At 51.3% G+C, this 17,386-nt stretch overlaps 1 protein-coding gene across 3 annotated transcripts in view; it reads left to right on the forward strand.

The window, feature by feature from the left end:
- Positions 1-17,386, forward strand: part of PALLD (palladin, cytoskeletal associated protein) — a 283,240-nt gene that overhangs the window by 20,710 nt on the left and 245,144 nt on the right. The window lies entirely within an intron of this gene.

Raw genomic sequence — 17,386 nt, forward strand, 5'->3', positions numbered from 1 at the left:
ATCTTAACATGCATCCATCCAGAGTGCTTGGCACATGGCTTTAGCTCTCTGGAATTTAAAGGTGTGGCTTCTAACGAGGCCTGTCTCAGCTCAGAGTCCAGCTCCCTCCTCGCCGCCCCCTTACCCTGGGCTCCCCAGACCCGCTTTTCTCAAAAACAGACCCACTTTTGGCCACTGCCTTCCCGGTGCCCTGGGGTCTCAGTGGTCCCTGACCCCACCGGGTCCTCCTCCAGGGCCCAGCTGTCACACAGGTGTTTCTCTTCCCCTTCAGATGGTTTCCTGGCTTTCGGATTTTGACAAGTTAGAAAGAGATCAAACCCAGGCAAGACCTGTCTTTCATTACAGTTTGTTTGAAATGTTCCATTTTCTGGCAGCCATGGAATTAGAGTAAATTATGGCCCAAACTGAAGCAGGACTCGGGTCCACCTTCTCTTGCACCCATGTTGCAGATCAGCGTAGTCTTTCGTCCACTTGGCTGTGTGTGTCTGGGAGGCTGGCCGGCCCCTCGGGTGAATTTACAGAAACAGGACCTCATTTGCCTCCCAGCATTCAGACAGCGCCACACCTGCATTCAGCACCTCTACTCAACGCGCAGTGGTGGGTGACGGGTCTTAGAGACCAGCCGGGGCTCCGGCGTGGACGGTGGTCCTCGGACCCTCACCCGCACGGCTGCGGAGTCCACCGGACACAGGACCCGAGGCATGTAAGCAAGCTGGAAGTCAGGGTAAAACCTCACAGAGGCCGCTGAGGCACCGGCAGCTGCCCCAGGAGGAAAGGAGAGGAGGCAGAGCTGGGGAGAGGAGCGCGGGGACCGTCAGGGCAGCCCGACCCCTGGTGTGTCCGGGTCAGACCTGCAGGGACGTCACCTCCTCGCCGGCCAGGTGTGGCTTTGGTGGCTGCTCTGTCCCGACGACACTGACCACAGCCCTTCCCGAGGGACCGAGCAGTGCCCACAATTGGTCCTTGTGACCCGGAGCTGAGGGACACGGGGCCATGGAGACACACCCCCTGGGGTCCCTGCACCATTACAGAGTCTCTTCATGGTTCAGAGAAGAACCTGCCAGTATCCCTCTGGTGCAGGCTGCCGTGAGGTTGCACGGAGGCTGTGAAAATGCGAGTATTTAATCGTGAGGCTCCGTGAGCCTGCCCTGGCACCTTGGCCCCGTATCGCTGACTGGTTATCTCTCATGGGCCCCTGGGGACCCTCCTTCCCCACCCCACCCACTCTCCTGCCCCAGGATGTGAGCTGCGTGGACCACAACAGCCTCCTCCAGGCCCTGGCGGGGGCAGCCCCCGGGGGCCCTGGCAGAGGAAAGAGGAGGGGAGCCAAGGCCTCCCCCTCGTGGTTTGCCCCGGCTGCCTCCACCCAGGGAAGGTCTGGGTCAGCCTGACGGCCGGGCCCAGGAGCCGCCCTCCCTGCAGGCTGAGGGCCGGAGACCATCTGACGGGTCACCCCAGGGGTTTCCCGAGACCCCTCGCGTCTCCTCCCTCCTGTGTAACCCGGGATGTGGTGCATCCTGTCTCCCGAGCCAGGACCACACCGGTGTGTCCTCCTTTGTTAGAAGATGGCCCACGGTCCTTGTGACCCTGAGATGGCAGCGTGACCGGCTCCTGAAGCCCTCCGCCCTGAAGTTGCTAAGGTGGAGTCTGGGTTCCTCGCGGGCAAGTCTCCCAGCTCTTTGCCCCTTTCACTTCTCACCGTTCTGGGCTTTTAAACGGCAGCTCCAGTTCTGATATTTGGCGAAAGAATCACGTTGACGTGAAGGCGCAGGACACATTCTCTGTCATTCGTGGAATTTCCTTATTCGTACGTTCTCGGTCAGTGAGGAAGATAATGAGTAACACCTGAGCGTCACACACGTCCTGTCTCTGAGGATGTGACATCCGTCTGCCGTCCGGTTCTCACAAGGGCTCCACGCGGAGGGCGCCGCGGTTACGGCATCGCCACTTCCTCGGGAGGAAACAGAGGCTCCCAGAGGTGAGGCGTCACCCCAGGACACGCGCCTGGTTAGCGGTGCTCTGGGATCACCGATGCCACTAGGTGGCTCTTTGGCAGCCTGGCTGATAGGTGGTGGCTTGTGTGTCTGAAGTGGTGTTTTGCGTACTTAGTGGTGTAGAGCAAACCACTCCACAACTTAGGTGCATAAAACGTTTACTATTTCCTTGCACTTACTAGTCCACTTGAAGAGCAGTCACCACAGGTGTGCTCTTAGCCATGATTTCTGCGTCTGTTATCCTGGACGAAGCGGATACCAGTGAGAGGGCAGGACATGGATACCACGGGGTGGGGTGGGGTGGGGTGATGAGCGTGGGACGAAGAGGGTTTAGGTGAATGAATGGTGAGGAGCAGGTGCGGGGAACAAGGACCAGGCTCACCTTGGAGAACTGCGCCCTGCCCTTCTGACCTTGACCCCGTCCTCCATCTGTGACCTGCAGCACAGCCCGAGTGCAGCCGTGGGGCCAGGAGGGCAGGACACCCCACAGCTACAAGGGGCCGGCCCCTCAGACTCTGGGGACCGGCGTCGCCGGGACATGGATGGAAAGGCAAGGGCTCGTTCTGCCTCCAGAAAATTAACCTGATAAGTTGCTGCAGTCAACTTGTGTCTGATTTACTAAAACCAGAGAACTATCATTTAATACGGAAAAAAGAAATTGAGACACTTCATGTTCAAAAACTACCTACGACGTCGCTGGTGGGAGGTCTCGGGGGACAGTCGAAGACAGTCACAAAACCGAAGGAAGCAGGTGCAACTTTAAGTCAACTAAGTGCAGGCTACACCACTGAGTGTTGGCACTTTTGGTTTTCAAAATAAAAGCCAGACTAAATAAATGAAAATAAATGCTTAAAGAAGTCCAAGCAAAACATATACCTTCTTCACCTAAAATATTGGCCCAAATCTTTACTTTTGTTTTAATAAAACCTGGCCTCCGTACAGTATGTGTGCTTTTCAAACTAGGTTCATGTTCCTCAACTGCTCTGGAAGGGACATTTAAAAAATACTTTATTTCACCAACCTGCTGTGGTCCTGGTTCTGTGTAAGAATAATTACACATTGAAAGAATTGGATGAAATCCCTGATCACAGTTTACTCTGCAGAGTTGTAGATGAATATAATTTGACAGAGATTGGACGACAATAGCTAATTCATCCCCTGCAGTCGGCAACGGAGGAAGATCGCTCACTGAGATGTCAGAGACTGGCGGCCCCGAGTGTCACCGACAGTCTCCAGCTCTCCCTAAGTAAGCACTTCGTTGCAGGTCGGGCCCTGCCTTCCACTCTCCTGTGGCTGCTGGTGTCTCCTGCAGGGATTTGGGGTGGGCTGGAATGTGCTGTTCAGGTGACGGACATTTACAAACACGCCCCGAGGGTAAATTCTGTCCTGTGTCAGAGGTGCAAGGACTTGGTCCAGTCACTCCAGGAAACCTAGACTTGCAGGAAGGAGGCAGACAATGTAGCTGTTTGTAATTGGGAGTCCTTGCCTCTCGAGATACAGACAGAATTGTCTCCTGCTGTTGCCAGTTGTACGGTTTGTGAAAGTTCAGAAGATGCCCTGGGACTTCCTCCATTTCTCTCCTCACCCCTGGGCTCCTGCTTCTGCACCTGCTGCTTCTCTCTAAGTTGCACCAACTGATAGTTCAGCACCTCTGTAAGTTCCATTTTAAAACATTTTCATTCATGAGCCTGAATCTTCACAAAGAGTGACGTGAAGGGAAACAGACGAGAGAGGAGAGATCACAGGAACACCATAGTATCTGCAAACTCAGGGGGCAGAGAATCTGGGGACGGAACGTCACCCAGAGACATTCGTGTCCACCAGTAACCCCCCACAGCTCACCAATGCCGTCATGGGCTCCTAGCACACCTGCCTCGTCCTGGCGTCTCCCCACCCAGCCTCCATGTACCAACCTTCCCTTCTCTCCTGGGTAGTAATGGAAGCTCCAAATTATTTTTCCTCCAATAGATGGGGCAACATGCCCCTCCTCGGAAGAAAAAGAGATGATAAATGTGGAGAAAGGACAGAGACTGGAGGGAGAGTAAGAAAGCCAGGGTCCGTCCAGGAGGATTCTGTAAGGAGAAAGCAGAGTTGAGTTGGGGGAAAAAATCACTGAGAGAAGTAATAGAAGAAAATCAGTCTTGGCTGAAGAAATGTAGGCGCCTTCAGACAGAATTTGGGCAGAATAAATCTTGAAAGACTTGCAGAGCTCTTGAGGGAGTTACAAGATGAAGAGAAAATTCTGAAAGCATCTGAAGAATCAAAGCAAGTTACCCAAAGGACGAAGCAGGCTACACCTGACATCTCAGCAGAAGCACTGACCCCTGAGGGCAGCGGTATTTCTGCACATGTTTAGAGCAAGGTTGGAGGGACTGTAATAAAGACTCACTTTTTCCTCCTGCCCTGCTGTTGTTTTAATTTTTACAGTCATCTCATTACTTTTATTATTAAATGATTTTAAAAGAAAACACTAACTGGCAGCAGTGAATAGAAATCATTGCTGGGGAAAGAGACTAAAAGCTGATAAATCAATTAGAAGTTTACTTCACGAGTTGCCGGCAAGAAACTGAGGGAGGAAAAAGCCAGAGAAACAGAGGAGAGGCCAGGTCCAAGGAGCATCTAGGTGACATTTTTGATGACTTGGTGATTTATTGGAATTAAGAATAAAACAGAAAGCTGCAATAAAGATGATTGTAGAATTCCTGGTCCAAACAGCAGAGTGACTGGTCACGCCATTTGGATAGGAAGGACCACAGGAGGGGCAGACTCACCGTGGCTGTAGGGGGAAAGGCAGTAACATGTTTACTTTGACTTGGAGCTGCTGGTAGAGTGTTGGCACGAGAGGTCCTGCCTGCTCTGACATGGAGGCTGGAGCTTGGAGGGTGTCAGGTGCAGAGACAGCTGGGCCTGGGGAGAGGGGACGGAGGCTGGTGTCGGGGCCCTGGGGGCAGCCATGCTCAGGGCAGAGGGGCCAGTGCCAGGGGTGGCCGGGGACACCAATCCAGTGAGCTCAATGTCACATCTACAGGGGGGCGTGTTCAACAGGGTTGCCACATCAGGAGGAGTAGAGATGTGAGTTTTGGCCCCTGATGATGAGAAATTTGGGGTTGGTCATACTTGAATGGTCAGATGATCTTGTGTTATACACTGAGTGGTTGATCAGGCTGCTGGAGTACGGGCATCTCCTCATCACTGAGGCTCCTTCAACGTATAAAGAAAGACAAGGGTAGAAAGCTCCTTCCGGCTCGCACGTCCACCAGAATTCCAGGGGAGACCTGAAGTTGGAGCAAACCCTTCAGGGAGGGTTTCCGGGGCTTCCAGCTGAGGTCACTGCACATCCAAGGTGCTCAGGGCGAGGGGAGGATGGGCATGGTGCCGGGGCCCGGGGACCAGAGCCGGCAGGAGAGGACGCGGAGTCTGAGCGTCCGAGGACGCGATGCTTCTTCCTACACTGACAGGCGAGCGAGTGTCCCTCATGGGGTTTCCCGCAGAGGAAAGCCTTAATCACTCACACTCCCCAGACCTGTGACCTGTGAAAATTCACACGTGGAAGACTGAGACTTCCCTAATGCATGTGTTGATGAAAGAGGACGGTGCATCTCAAACAGTGCGCAGTGGAGGTGGGTCCTTCACAGTTTTTAGCTTGTCGCATCTCCGCTGAACACACTGTTCTCTCCTGAACTTCTCTGGTACGTGTGGCCAGCAGCACATCTGGTTCTGATCATTTACCGTCTTTGTGTTGCCTGCTTCTGACCACACACATTTACCTTGCCCTCCCAAGTGTGGGACACACGGTCGGTGCCTCAGCCTCCTTTTAACTCCCTGCCAGCCCTGGGAGGGGCCTAACACACAGCAGGGCCTTTCCTGCCGCCTGACCGTCGGTCATCACGTTACTCAGAGAGACTGCTGGGAATAGCTGTCATCGTACTTCCCTGTCTACGTGTTCAGGCCTGTGTTAAAAGCATGTTAATGTACATAAGAGCCTGTGGATTTCACAAGAATTTCTTAATTAGGAGAGAAAGTTTACTGCCATTTAACGGATGGGTAAACTGACGTTCGAGGCGTTCAGTGATTTTCTTTTCCTAAAGATTTGGTACTAAACTTAAATTCATATTTCTTGAATCTTTTTTTAAATTGAACTATAGTCAGTTTATGGTGTTGTGTCAATTTCTGGTGCACAGCATCACGGATCACTCACACATACACATACATAGGTTCCTTTTCATATTCATTTTCATTACAGGTTACTATAATATATTGAATATAGTTCCCTGTGCTGTACAGTAGAACCTTGTTGTTTATCTATTTTATATATAGTAGTGTGTATCTGCAAATCTTGAACTACCAATTTATCTCTTCCCATCCCCTTTCCTCCTTGGAAACCATAAGTTTGTTTTCTATGTCTGTGAGTCTGTCTCTGTTTTGTAGATAAGTTCATTTGTGTCTTTTTTTTTTTTAGACTCCACATATGAGTGCTATCATATGATATTTTTCTTTCTCTTTCTGACTTACTTCACTTAGTATAATGATCTCTAGGTCCAACCATGTTGCTACAAATAGCATGGTTTTATTCTTTTTTATGGCTGAGTAGTATTCCATTATATATATATTCTTCTTTATCCAGTATCTGTCATTGGACATTTTGGTTGTTTCCATGTCTTAGCTATTGTAAATAGTGCTGCTGTGAACTTTGGGGTGCATGTGTCTTTTCAAATTAGAGTTTTCTCAGGATATATGCCCAGGAGTGGGATTACTGGATCATAGGGTAAGTCTGTCTTCAGTTTTTTGAGGAATCTCCATGCTGTTTTCCATAGTGGCTGCACTGAACTACATTCCCACCAGCAGTGCTGGGGCTCCCTGTTCTCCACATCAGATTTCTTGAGTCTTAATTGGGTTCTCCTTCTACTCTTCGAGCTGCTGTTTATTCTCTGTAATCATTGAGACTCAGGGAACTAAACCTGCGTCTTGCTGTTGGTGGTTCCCAGGTGGTGGCGGTGTGGGAGTGTGTGTGTGGGGCCCTGCCAGGAGAGGGTGGAGATGGGCGTGGTCATCACAGGGACAGAAGATGTCTGTGGCATGTCTGCTAGTGTGTGTGAAGCACCTTGCAGTTCTGGATGCTGCACAGTGAGAACCACCATCTCGGTGCTGATTGTCCCAGTTTGAGGAGCACAACAAGGTCAGGCAAGCAAAGAGTGTTAAGTCACCCCTCAAATGTCTGCTACATAATCTCCCCTGATTTTATCTGTGCCAATAATCTATATGAATCGTCCAACCCCGTTAGCCATTCTTCTTAAAAAGATGGTAAATGTACGAAAGTCAGGGGTCCAGAGAGCAGAACTGCAGGACGTCAGTGAGTTGCAGGAGGTGACTGAGCGGAAGCAGGGACTCAGCACATCAGGCTCGTGTTCGTTCTGCAGAGACACACAGCCATTGCATCACCCCGTGAATAATCCCATGCTCGGCACGGTGTGTAATTTACGGGACTGAAAGGGCTCTAAGCGCCTCGGGCCCAGTGAGAGTCCTCACTTAACCACCATCACTTGTCCATCCCTCCTGACTTGTCTCAAATAAAGGGAGAATTAGGTAGAGCTGCCCTGAACCTTTTCTGAAAGTTGGAAGCTTTCTGCTCCTCTTTCTTTGAGTATTAAGTTTAATCATAGAATTTCCCCAACGTAATGCCTCTCTCCTACTTCTGGGGATTTTCACAAAACACCCCTGCAAGTCCTCGGTTGCAGCAAACTCTGTGGCGAGTTGTCCCCGTTCAGACAAGGCCTCTTGGCGTTGACGGCGTGAAACCACCCACCTTATTCCCTCTCCCATTTTCACCCCCCTGTGTCAGATTCTCAAATACTTAGCGTTGAAAGAGATTTCCTAGACTTTAGTGTCTACAAATTGTCCCGACGGCAGACACTTCTTAGCATGAGATGCCTTTGGGATGTTCGTGGGTGGAGAATGCAAAACTGAAGGAACATTTAAGGCACAAAAAAGCAGCCCTCGCCTACAGCCCTCAGTGTTAGCTGTGACAGCAGTAAATGTTTGGCTCAATCAATCCATGCAAATCTTTCCAGACATTGGAGCAATTACTCCACATAATTGTCACTTAGCCCTGAGAATGTGCTCGTTCCTGTCTGCGCACCCTGCACATGGAGCAAATTGTTTAGCTCAGATGCTTCATAAACCAACACGTATTACTTGGTATTTCCAGTTAAGTTTCCGTGAAGAAACAGGGTAATTCTATCAACCAGCCATGAACAGAGGTACCTCCTGCTGAACCAGATTAATACTCAGGGCTCAGATCTCTGTTCACCCCAGACAGGTGTCCAGAAATTGTGATGACTGTCCAAACTCTCCAAACATCTTGAGTCTGCAGAACGTGGCTGGCAGTCTTGTGGGAACGAGCTTTCTTGCAAGAGCCCAGTATGTCTGCTTCAAGTCCTGGCTCAAAGTCAGACTGCGACGGCAGATGAAAATGACAGAGAACGTTGTCATCTCAGTATTTCCAAGCTTCGAAGTGGGCAAAGGTTCATGAGAAGGAAAAGCTTGTTTTCTTTAAAACCAGTGCAGCAGCATTTATACTTATTGCCACATTCACGTGTAACCTGTTACTACGGCCATTGGGGTCCCTCCCCCTGAAGGTAGGAATACCGTTCAAGACACTTTCCGTGAGAGATGCCTGGCTCCCTTCCACGTCTGAACACACAGGAGTGGCAAGACCAAGAGTAGCGGCGTTTGGTTTGAATTGTTCTAACGTGTAGACACATAAGTAAGCACGTAGTGAAGTATTTACTTAGACAAGTACGGTATTAAGTAAAATCAAGAATAAACGTGAGTTGAAATGAAACAGGGATGACTGCGGATAACGGACACAATTCTAGGACGTGCCTCCTGGTCGGAAGGACAGAGCCAGCTACCCCGAGTCCCCGCCCTCCTGTCCCCCTGGAATTCAGGGAAATGTGTTCCGGGGGTGAACACATCCCCCCGTAAAATGGGGAGGCGAGCATCAGACAGGCTCTGAAGACTCAACAGGGGGAGAAGTCGCTGAACAGATCACATCCCAAGTTCGGGTCAGATTTATTTTAAACTCCAATAAAAATACGAAGTCGAGTTGATGTCAGCTCTAGACGCTGGTTTCCAGTCGGCCCGTGTTTCCGTCCTACCTGCCTGGTTCGGCTGTGGCCCGGCCTCACTCCGCAGAACAGAGGCCGTCACACGAAGCTGAACGAAAATAAGCCTTGATTTCCTTTGAATTTCAAATTACACTAGGAATGCTTTTGGAATAATTCCAGTCCTTTGGGGAAAAAAGCTTCCTGCCTCGAACGTCTCCCCACCGCCTCTGCAGCAGCTCCTGGGCTTCGGGGGCCACGATTTCATCTCCCGCTTCCAGGAAGGAGCCTCCCCTCCAGCCCCAGAAAGGGCTCCTCTCACAGGCTGTGAAAAACAGACATTTCCCACAGATCAGGGTGTATGTAGAGTGCACAATAAAGCTAGCTTCCAGAATTGCAATTTGGGATTCTTTTTGGGGGGGTTCATTTTTTAAATGTTCTGAGGCCCTTCTGCATGGGGAGTGGATTTTACTGGCACAATTTCTTTCATTTAGTTCCTCACCGCTGCTACGTGCTCCCATTTTGCAAATGAGGAAAACCCAGGCTCAGAGAAATAAGGAATTCCCCCCAACTTCTGTCAGCTAGAAAGTGATCAGATCTGTCGTCTCACTGCTCCAGTTCAAATTAGGCTTTGCTGGGAGACCTGGAGTTGCTCCTGAGCCTCTCACGCCCTCCGGTCCCCGCTGCTGGCGGGTCGTGGTCACTCAGGCTGGAGACCGGCTGTCACGCCCTCCGGTCCCCGGTACTGATGGGTCGTGGTCACTCAGGCTGGAGACCAGCTGTGTCCTTCTGACTCCCCGTCGGGTCTCCTGAACTGAAGCGCAGCTGCACATACTCCGAGTCGTCAGACTCTTTATGAAGGAAACCACGTTGCACTCCAGGAGCCTCGGAGCCCACTGAAGCTAAAACAGCAATCGCTCGTGACGCTGCTGTGACCAGGCCCTGTCCAGTCTGCGGGCTGGACCTTGAGCCCTCGTGAGGTCCCTTCCGCAGCTGGTCCAGCAGTTCCACGAAGTCAGGACGCCCCAGGCTGCTCCTCCCCAGCTCCTCCCATCGCTACACGTTCCCAGGCGGAGGCGCCCAAGATAGATGAGGGCGAGCTGAGAAGGCCAGAGGCTCCCTGTTCTCGGAGCAGGTGGTGAAGTTTGATCTGTGTCTGTGTGGTGATTTGCCTTTCTCCAGGCTCCCCTCTCTGCTCCGCGAACACAGACCTGCAGACGGCGTCCCTCCTGGGCTTAGAGTGGCGCCGATGGTGCCTCCGTCCTGGGTGGGCTTGCGGACGGAAGGGCCTTTCAGGGGGTGACAGTTCTGAGTTCTGGCTGAAGACACAAGAATTATTTAAAGTGAGTCTCAGTCCTCCCCTAGTCTGTGCCTTTTAAGAGAAGAGTGTTGTATTTTCTGTCTTCTTGTCTCTCCTTGTACCTACACATGAGGGTGGAAAGGTGGCAAACCCTCCCTGGCTGAGACGCCCCACGGGAGCAGGCAGGCCCTGCCGTGTCCCTGCTGGGAGGATGGAGGCCACTGCACCAGAGTAACGTCGAATCCACGGCCAGGAGCTGGAGTTCATGTTTGACTTTGCCCCCTGCCCACCCAGCCTGCCTCCTCCAGTGCACTTCTGTGAAAGGGCTGCAAGCGTCCTGGAATTTGCTGGTTTATCTGATCCTTCTTGGGGACCCCAGGTGTGTCAGGACCCCCTGGGGGCAGAGCAGGTCGCACAGTCTCCCCCCCGACGAGCGCAGTGCATGTCAGTGCAGTTTCTGCTTAGTGGGCCCTGAGGAACGCACACACCGCAGGGTGCGTGCAGACGCTGCCTCACTGCCATCGGGGGCGCAGAGCCGCGGCCCCTAGTCCAGCAGCTGAGGCCGGGACGCCTCCGTTCTTAGTCAGCGCGTCTGTCGTTTGGGGGTTTTTCCCCCCCTATTTTTGCTTTTCTCTCATCTGTGAACTGTTCAAACAACAACATTTCCGACAACAAAATCCCAAGTTCTGTCCTAGAAAAATGTTCTCTCTTCATCGTTTTACTAGTTGTGGTACAGATTTTGCTGTAAATGAGAAGCACCCAGGAACCGGGTTTTGTTTTGCTCTGTCCCATGTTTCCCCGGAGAGACAGTCTTTCAGGAAATACCAGCAGTTGGATTACCTGATGCATTTGCTGCAAAAATGTTGAAAAGTGCGCCTTCCTGAGGCAGACGCGTGTGGAGCAACTGCTGGTGTGACGTGCGTCAGGGAGGCTGGAATACAGCCCTGAAGAGAATGGCCAGAGTCTCGGCCTCGGGGCTGCCGGCTCCGCTGCGGGGGGACTGGGGAGGGCGGTGGACGAGACACCCACCCCAGCGTCCCTCCCACCGCTCGGAGAATCGTCGCGCCCGCCCCTGAGCTCTTGCCTCCACCATCTCCCTGTGACACAGTGACAACTGCTGTCCTCGGTCACACGGAGACACTGTGGCACATCACCTCAGTCGTCTTCAGTCCCCGGGAACCAGCACCGCCTCGTCTGCTGTTCAAGGATAGTGAAGTGCGCAGGGCACCGAGAGCTCGGCCCAGCCCCACACGCCCCCTGTGTGGCACCCGGAAAGTGGCCGAGCGCAGTCTGTGCTGGTCTCCCTGTGTCACGTGGAGGCGCCAGCATTGTCGAGAGAGTAAGTGGGTCCTGATTCACAGCAGGAGCTGTGTGGTCACATTTCTTCTCCGTCTTCATGCCCTCCTGTGTCCCTTGTCCAGGGCCCGGGCTTGAGTGTGACCAGACTGAAGGGGCAAGGTGTGCTCCTGGTGGGACATGACGTTTCATGGAGAAAACACGGTTTCTGCAAGGTTTCCTCCCGCCTCTGCGGCTGTCACAGGAGCAGGCCCTTCCAGCACCAGGAGGGGCACGAGGTGGGCCCACGTGGTGCCTTGCTCACCACCGACGTGGCACCTCTGGCCCCCGTCTCAGGAACAGGAGCCCCGGCCTGAAGGGCGTCTCCCCACCCGGCAGAGCTGGGGACAGGCCTGCCGGCCGCGCACACTCTGCTTGGTCCCCGGGGTCCTCCAACCTTGCGGGACGTGCAGACAAATCCTGAATCTGCAAGGTGGGGCTTCACGGCTGACGCCCCCTCAAGACTTGTGCTCTCACGGGCCCATCAGGACCTCCGGGCCTCCCCCCTCCCCAGGGGGGCCGCGGGCGGGGAGGAGCGAGTTCGTGTCTTCGGGCCCTGCGGGCACGGACACTGCTGTGTCCTGTGAACGGCCGCCGCTCGGCCGGCAGCGCCCACTGTTCCCCCACTGTTCCCGGGAACACCAGTCTCAGCTCTCAGCCACAGCCGATTCGGCTGTTTGCCTCGGACTCTGAAAGCGACGCGAACGGTGGTTTCCAGAAACAACCCGCAGCTCCGACTGGAACTGTTCCTCCCAGAGGCTGTTTCTGCTTCCCACCCTCTCTGGCTCCCAGATCTCGGGTTCCTGCCTGAGCGCCTCCCCACGGCCCGAGCCCGGCTGGAGGTGACGACTGCCCCTCCTTCCTGTGGACTGAACTCGGGATTGTCCGTTTCTCTGTCTCTCCTGCCTCCTTCCATGAATGTGGAGCAAACTGTGCACAAGCGAACTGCACCGTCCTCTCCATTTAGTCTCAGCCTTTCGTGACTCCCGTCCCCAAATGTGCCCCAGACCCGTTCCATATGGACAGCGTCACACTGCTCTTTCCCGACCTCAAAGCCTGTGTTGTGACCAGCAGAATTCACTTACAATGACAAAACAACTGCGTTTACATAAAATGCATTTTCTATGGTCAAAATGTGGAAGTTTCTATTTATCGTACATGAGGACGATGGAGAAGGTGCGGGTTCCCTCACATAGCAATTTTAAATGAGCTGATTGCTTTAAATGAGTTAAAATAGGTGCTAGGAAGCTGCCGTTTTCAAACCCTTCGTTTTCCATATAACAGGAATAAAATGCTACTGAAATGCACGAGTCCGTTCTAGAAAAAGTGGCTTCTGTCGAGGATGAGCCCCTGGGGTGGCACGTTTGTGTGGCTGAGCACCAGACAGCTCTGTGTGTGCACAAGTGGGCGGGAACTGCTCTGGAGAGCGGGGTGCTGGCCTGACTGCGGAGAGACAACAACGACGACGACACGCGGGGTCCCCGCAGGAAGTCGGGAGGAAGGGGGGGAGGGTGGAGAGCAGCCCCGGGGACCAGGGTGCTGGGAGTGCACCAGCAGACAGAAGAAATCCCCAGAGGCGGGACGGCGGAGGAAGGAGTTTCAGGAAGGGGGACGCCTGCTTTTCAGTTTGAATTTTTTATTGTCCCCACTCCCTAAACCTTCCTCGTCTTCCCAGATTATCAGTCAAGTCTCTTAGTCCCAAACACGTGGTGCACGTGGGACTCTGGAAATTGGAACAGGAGGCCGGGCTGGCTGGGTCCATGGAGAGGACACTAGAAACAAGCCCTCAGGATGCTGGGATTCGACTGGAGAGGAGCTTAGATCCAGAAGTTACCAAGAGAATTTAAGCCCCTGCACACTCACAGAGGTTCCGTGGACACGGGGATGGGAGGGCTGGTCCAGTGGGACCTAGGCTCTGAGGCTGCCAGCTGCTCTGTGGTGGCCGTGGTCACCCCGCTCCACACAAACACCAGTTTGTCGCTGTCCTGCTCAAATGCAGTGGCTAAAATCGAGGGCAGATTCCCGGCGGTTCACCGCCAGCACCGAGAGGCATCCTTCTCACTTCCTGAAACTGAACTCTGCTCCCATCGATGCTGTGGAAGCGTCGTCCGTTTGCACTGAGTGTTTCCGTCCATCATAGGCTCACCCCTCGGTCCTACATTCTTCCACGTGAACAAGTGAGGGCCCCTCCTGCCCTCCCACATCTGCACTTAAGAATTTTTTTGGTTGTTTGTTTTTGTTTTGGGGGTTTTTTAAATTCTTATTTCCTATCGAAGTGTAGTCGATTTAGTTAGTTAGTTTCAGGTGGACAGCAAAGCGATTCAGTTATACATACACATACATACATTTATTTTTTCAGTTTCTTTTCCATTTTGACTCATTACAAGATATTGAATATAGTTCCCTGTGCTGTACAGTATAAAGTTGTTGTTTATCTATTTTATACATAGTAGTTAGTATCTGCTAATCCCAAACTCCTCATTTATCCCTCCCCTGCCTTTTCCCCTCTGGTAACTATAGTTTATCAGATTTTTTTTTGAATAATCTAAACTTAAGACCTTGTATTTTTCCCCATTAAATTTCATCTTTTGGGTTTTCTTGGCTAGTATTCCAACCTGTTGAAATACTTCAGAGTTCTGATTCTGCCATCCCTCAGCCAGCCTCACCCGGCAAGGGGTTGTCAGGTGTCGGACGGGAGAGGAACAGGGCCCTCAAGCCCGGATCGTGGACCCACATTCACCACAAGCTGATGTCCACACTCTGGGACACTCACTGAACCCTCTGAGCCTCAGTTTCCCCATTCATGAAATAGAAAAACCAATCTCCAGTAAACTTGACGTCAGATTATTATGAAACTCAAGTGGGATGTGTGTGTGTACGCACACTTGCAGAATCAGCTTCTTACGCTAAAATAACTCTCATGTAAATATAAGTGTTGCTGGCAAGCCCGGAAGCCCTGCATTCTGGGAGAACAAGGTCACACTGTGATGAGGCCGTGGTGGGGGGCCCAGAAATGTCTCCTTTGGACCAGCCCTCTGCACACAGTCACCCGGCACCCATTCCACCAGACCATCTGCATGTAGCGCTCGACGTACAAAGACCAGCGAGACTCGAGGATCATACCTCAAGCGTGGATGGGAAGTTCTAAAAGATGAAAATGGAAGGGGGCGTTCAGGCACCAAGAGTCGGCGTTTCCTACTGTTGCTCTGATTCACGGAGGGAAAGGGCTATGTCTCAGCTCTTAATCAGGTTAAAAAAAAAAAAAACAGAAGCGGGAGTTGGGGGGAGGGATCATTTCCCTCTGACTCAAGAAAAAAACAAAAAAACAGGGAAAAACTAATGCTCTCAGCCGATCCTGTTCCAGTCTGTCCTCTACTTGGCTTCCGGTGCTTCCAGAGAAAAGAGGCGATCTCTGAGGTGATTTTTGGAGACTGAGGTCTTCCCAGTGGAGTGTGGGATCTAAAGAGATTCACTGAGCTGAGTCTTAGGGCAGGCGGCTGTGTGGTTCCCGATGGAAACGGTCTGGGTGGGAGCTCGCATCACGGGGGGGACCCAGGGTGTGGTCCCAGGTGGGAGTCGCTGTAGGAGAGAGGAAACGCGCCAGAAGCCTAGGGTGGAAACTCCGTGGAGGAGAGGCCTACAAGGTAACACAAGGACGACATCGCGAACTAAGGTCGTCACAGAACACTCTCTTCCACAACGGTTCCTTTTAAAGTTTCTTAAAAATCATTAACTTAAATACTTTTATTCTTAACGTTAACTATTTGAGTATAGTTTGTGGAAGGTGGTAAATAATGTGAAAGTTATTATTAAAGCTTGAGGAAAAAAAACTGTCTCAGAAAAAACCACCCACCGATGATTTAAACCACGTGATTGTCACCCGCTGTTTAATTAAACCGCCACATACTGCGCTTTTCAAGTGACTTTTTTCTTTTACAAAGGTATTCCTGTAATAAATGGTAAGTTACTGTGAAGTCACACCATTTTTTAAAAAGTCGTGGTGGCAGCACCTGAGCCAGGCCGGCCTGTGGGGACCAGACGTGCCCCGGGGGGTGTGCGCACCAATTTTCAGCCGGCATCTCCACACACGTGTCCGTGCGCTCTTGGAATGCAGACTCGAGCTCACAGCTGAGGCACCTAAATGCTTGCCTGCTGATATGACGTCAAGTAGGTAAACAACGTCTTGTTGAAATCAACTGCTTGGTGAAACCGGTCTTTTCTCCCCTTCTCCTGTGGGTTTTTCCCAAACACCTGGGACCTCTGCATCTTGACACTTTTAATCCAGTCCAATCCCTCCCTCTTCAGACTTCACCCAACGATTTCCAAAAAAGGGGAGATGTCCTATTTCTAGGGAAAGTATGGCCCACAATTCATTTCCACATTCTGGTGAGAGAAGCAGAGCCAAACGTATCCATCAAATGGCTATTCAACTTCAGAGACAGTAACTCTTAGACATTTGTGGCCATTTGTTCAAGGGGAAAAAATGAGAGCTAGAATTCAAAAATACAACTCTCCAAGCCTCAGAAAACCAAGAGATTTTTAAAGATCTTATTTTATAGCCGCATTTGGCAAAAGACAAAGAAATCGTATCCCCAAAATGAAGAAGGTGGCAGAGACGCTGATTGTAGTTCGTGTTTGGAGAACTATGTTACCTAAGAACATTTCATACGTGTATTCCTCCCGACAACCTTGTGTAATCACTTCATAGTTAGAGAAAACAAATGTGAATAATGAAATAACTTACCTGTTACCCACAGAGGACACAGAACACAGGAGGGATTAAAACTCAGATTCGTTTCCCTGACACTGGCTCAGTTCCCTGGTACAAGACACCTGGTTCAACGCCCAGGACAGACGCAGGGCCAGGACCCCAGAGGGGCTGGGGAGGGGCGCAGGTCATAAAGGGAAGCAGGAGGCCAAGGCAGATCCTAACCTAAAAGGGGTGACTCTCCCTTGTCTGAGTCGGTGTCAAACCACAAAATTGTCATCAAAATAGAAAAGGAAGAAAAGGCGAAGGGCTAAGCACTCTGGTCACACGCTGGGCTCCCAAAGTCAAATCCTTGCTGTGCAAATTATTCTCACTTACAGGAGGCGGTCACTATTTAGTTCTGGCTGCTTGGAGGCTCACGTCAGGAATTCTTTGATTATTCATTTAGCCATTTTCCAGTTTGATATCCTGTCCCAAATTCATGTTCTTTCATTGAACTCTAATGTATCACTTATACGCCACCGTTACTTTGTTTCTAACCATGTGTCTTGTTACTAGTGCTGAAGTGCACATTTTTTTAAAATTGAAGTCTTGTTGATTTACAGTGTTGTGCTGGTTTCAGGTGTACAGCACAGTGATTCAGTTATACATATGTATTCTTTTTCATATTCTTTTTTATTATAGGTTATTACAAGCTATCAAATACAGTTCCCTGTGCTGCACAGTAGGGCCTTTTTGTTTATCTGTTTTGTATATAGTAGTTTGTATCTGCTAATCCCAGACTCCTAATTTACCCCTCCCCCTGCCCCCAGTAAATTGCACATTTTGAATTACTGGAGAACTTGCCAACACTGGTGTGCAGCTGCCACAAAGTCTTCAGGTGCTTCAGAAAGTTTTACATTTTATAAACTTAGTGACTGAAGTTTAGAGTTATCGCCGCACTGCA

The sequence above is a fragment of the Camelus ferus genome, chromosome 31 (genome assembly GCF_009834535.1).
Source record: "Camelus ferus isolate YT-003-E chromosome 31, BCGSAC_Cfer_1.0, whole genome shotgun sequence".
Classification (NCBI taxonomy): domain Eukaryota; kingdom Metazoa; phylum Chordata; class Mammalia; order Artiodactyla; family Camelidae; genus Camelus; species Camelus ferus.